This window comes from Monopterus albus, unplaced genomic scaffold, assembly GCF_001952655.1.
Source record: "Monopterus albus unplaced genomic scaffold, M_albus_1.0 scaffold189.1, whole genome shotgun sequence".
Lineage (NCBI taxonomy): Eukaryota > Metazoa > Chordata > Actinopteri > Synbranchiformes > Synbranchidae > Monopterus > Monopterus albus.
This window is the reverse complement of record NW_018128069.1, coordinates 426,795-431,320: the sequence shown is the minus strand read 5'-3', so window position 1 is coordinate 431,320 and position 4,526 is coordinate 426,795.

Below are 4,526 nucleotides of genomic sequence, written 5' to 3'. Positions count from 1 at the left end.
GCCATGCAGCATACATTCTCTTATTATATTCTTATATATTTTTATTATATTGCTGCATTTGCTGCTTAAAGTGCCTTAGATTTTGTGTTATTTATTTATATTTCATTAGTATTTTGTGGCATTCATTGTGGACGGCAAAGTAGGAATTTCATTGTACAGAGAAACACGTTTCCTAACTGTGCATATGACAAATAAACACTTTGACCTTTGACCTTGATGTTTAGCAGCTCTTCTCTGGTGAAAGGTAGCTCAGCATCTCATGACTTTTGATTGTGAATCAGATAGATAATTTGGATATTACTGGACATGATCAGTGACTAAAAAATCCTCACATTTGAAACAACAAATCCATTGGAACACACCTACACACTAAAGATTCGAGGTGTTAACTGCTACAGCCTATGACATGACTTTTACCAAGATACTTCATGAACAGGTTGCACTGGTCTTTTCTCCAGAAGGCAGTTATGTAAGACTGACAGCCTGAAGTCTGAATTAAAGACAAACCAAAGATTGAAGTCAAATTAGATCAACATCAAATATGCTGACTTTATATATTTGAACAGGACAAGTTGTGTTTTTCTGTAATCACATCAGTAAAGCTAAAAGGTTTTTCTTGGAGCCACCATGAAGACAAACTATAATTTCAGACATGCATCATTAGCCACTTCCTGTGATTTTGGTTCAACCTCGTGTATGTAGAACACATTAAGAAATGAAGATGTACTAGTACAAAGGTAAGACTCTTCCCACGCACACTGCCTCCGTCCTCCAGTGGACTCACACGCAGTCATGCGCCCTTCAGACACACATGAGAGATGAGAAACAAACTGGTTTTGCAGCTCACGCAGCCACTGAGCCAAACAAAACCATTTCAGTGAAATGACACTCCCCTTCTTCTTCTGAATTTCCAGAGAACCCTGCGGCCTCCACTGTTAATGGGAGCCCCTGCCCCCACCATTGTGGACCATTTCTGTTCCACAAGAGCCAGAAGACAAAGCAGTCCAGCCCATCTGGCTTTGCTTACAGGTGCCTGAAGATGGATTTCTTGCAATCTGTGGGCAGCAGACACATTTAAAAGTATTTTAAATGAATTCCCTGTGATGCTGCTCACTGTACCGTCACCCTGATGTAAAGACCAGACCTGGAGACAGACAGGAGGCTCCTGTTGGTTTTTACTGCCTGTTTGTTCTCTTACTCACACCACAACAAAGTCTGTTCTTTGTTTCCATCTGTTCTGCTTCCTGAGCTGCTGCTCTGACAATCACACGTTACACTGGCTCCAACAGACAAACATCCCTTCAAAATAGCCAGTCATCATATCAGACCAGGCTTGATTTGATTTGACACCAGATAAAATTAAAATACAGGAAAAAGGGAAATAAAGGAAAAAGGCAAAAACACAAAAGGAAAGAATGAGACCAATGTTTAAACTGTCAGGGCTGAAACATTTGTGCAAACGTTTAGGGATATGTCACAAAGACATGTCTGAGGGACTAATCCCTGTACACATTTCGAAATGACCTCTAATATTTCCCTGACAGTCTGTGTTCTGCGACTGCATCAGCTGCCAAGTTTGTCAGTAAAGATGTACAGCATGCTCACATTAAGCTAACTGGCCATTATGTGGCATCAGCCCAGCTGGTTTCTACTCTACACAGCCAAGTGCACCAAAGGACGTCTGCTGTTCTTTACTCCTTATCACTTGTGAGGCCAGCCACAGCAGGACGCCTCCGACTCAGCTCACACAGAGAGCGCACCATGGACAGAAAAAGTCAAGCATGAGCAGCTGCTGTGATGGAATTTTAAGACACGTGTTGCACCCTGAAAAGGCACAGACGACTTCTTGATGTGGGTGTCACATTTGATATCAGCCTGAAGCGCAAATGACTGAGTGAAGCTCTGACAGGCTTTATCACCGACGGCCAGCTGCTCTGAGACCTTCAGAATATGGTGATGTGACACTGTAGTTGTATTTTGTAGCTGTTGTCATGTAAAGCTTGTGATGTACTTGCTTCTACCAACAGCTGTAAAGTGAACAGTCGTTCTCATACTGTACTTGCCTGAGTACCTTGTGTGCACCTAAAGGATTTAAAAGTTTACTGACTAGGGGACAGATAGGGGTTGAATCCTCCTGATATCACTCAACAACTTCCAGTTTGCACAACATAACTAAACATAGCAACAACTAAGTGGGTTTCTGAATTGTTAAAATGGAGATTAGAGCAGAAAAACTTATAATGGAGAGATGGTAGTTGTTTGATTGCAAATCAAAGATGTACACAACCATGCTTTATAGAGCAAAGGATATGTGGAGTGGCCATCACATGCACACCAAGCTGCAACTCTGAGACAGATATTAACGCCCAGTATTCATGACTGCTGCAGTAAAATCTATTATGGACTGAATCTGTAGAGGCTTATACATCAAATCAAACTCCAACAGAGAGCAGATGTCAATAAGTGCACCATGGGTGCTGGACACATTTCTTTTCTTCATTTTCTTGGAGGTTTTACATCTCCTCCTCCTCCTTTCCTGCACCTCGCCCACTCCTCCTCCTCTCTGCTGCAGCCAACACACTGCATCTCTACTGAATTTCATAACCATTACATATAATTTATTACTGCGCTATTGAAATTTCACCCTGAAAAAAGAAAAATCAGCAGTTGGACTGTATGTATATACCTTTGTTTATGCAAACGTGTCAAGCCATCTGTGCGTGTACATGTATTTACATGTGCGCACAGACACCGCGCCCCTACAAACATGGTAAAGTCTGTTTAATCAGCCGCCAAGTGGCTGAGGCCCTGTGAGTGGAGGGAATGGGGTCCACTCTAATATGCAGGATGTCAAGACAATCAGAGCAGAGTGTTCCATGACAGGCTGATGGAAACCAGCATCTCTACATTGCTTACGCATCACGAAAACACGGCACTCCAGGCTTCACTCCAACTTGTTTAGTCAAAGTTATAGCTGGCTCAGCTCTGGAGCTGGAGCATTTGATGTTAAAGGATGAGGAGCCTTGTTGTTTAGAGCATCAGTCCAAAGTGAGGCTCACAGGACTGACCGAAAAGTGTTGGAAAGCCTTATGGATTTCCTCTCACTGATAATGCTGAGGAGTCCAGATGGCTCTCTGGAAGTCGGCTGAAGGCTGAGGGGAGCTCTGCTGCCCAGACAGACTGACAGTGGTTTATCCAGAGCCTGAACTCTGCTGTTTGAACCCTAACCTGAATAGTCAGCTGAGCTCTGCCCTGTATCAGCTTTAGGTCACAACAATCATGCTGTTAAAATTCACAAAGCTCTTTTAATGAGAAGAGCATAAATCCAAAACCAAGCTGAGCCAGGAAGAGGCCGAGATTACCTCGAGCTCAACAGTTTGAGTCACATCTTGGGAGCACACATTTGACCCCGGTGCTGAGGAATTTGTTACTTCAGTGTATAGAGCTGATGTTTGGAGCAGGTCTCCCTACACTGTGGAGTCCAAGGCTGGATGGAAAACAAGAAGAAGAAGAAGAAGAAGAATCTCTATTTTATTGTCATTGTAACACTGCGACACGTACAACGAAAGTCTGGAGCTGAGGGCCCCAGACCGCTGCGTACATACGTGCCGCCATCACACAGGCAACTTGGGGGTTCAGTGTCTTGCCCAAGGACACTTTGACATGAATGAAAATAAGAAAAATAGTGTAACATGTGAACAGAAGTATTTTGCACCTGTGCATCTGTCAGTAGGAGGTAGTAGACAGTGTGCAGCATCCTGACAGAATGGTGAAGGAAGCTGGTTGTGAGTCAATATTTTGCTTTGCGTTACTGTATCGCTTCTCAAAAACAGCATACATTTTTAGTTCACGTATAGGGACTGTGGCAAATGCAATCCCTTTTCTGACTGAATGACAAAATAAAAACTTTTTGACAGGAGGTTTTATGCATATGGTGACGTGTTGCATATTTTATGACAGATTTTCTACAATTAGATAAAAAAATCTCACTAAATCACTTTGTTTACAGCATTGCAGTATATTGACTCATAACACCTGTATTGTGAGAACATTACAGACAAATAATTAACTGTGTCAAATCTGATGACAGAGATGTGATGAGATACACAACCAGATGTTAACATCTGATCCCTGAGGACCTGCTAACATAGATGCCAGACCACATGGGAAGCTTCATACAGTTTTGGTGACTGACAGCTCAGCCTTGTTAAAATTGTCTGGGCTTTCATTGCATGGTGGCACTTCATGGGAGAGTGAGAACTACACCAAACAACAACTACTCACATCTGACCAGCTCTGCCACTAATCAGACCAGATAAATACAGAAGAAGAAGACAAGCCAAAGCTCTGGTAGCTGCAAACTGAATCCAGAGTACCTCTGGGGTTTCAGGGAAATCTGATCATGTCAGTGGCTACAGAAGACAAGCTGGAGCTGAAGCTGATTTTCCAGTTTTGTTTACAGCATTTAAACCAGACTACAGCTTGCAGACCCACAGAGTCACATTGCTTTCACATGACAGGCCTCA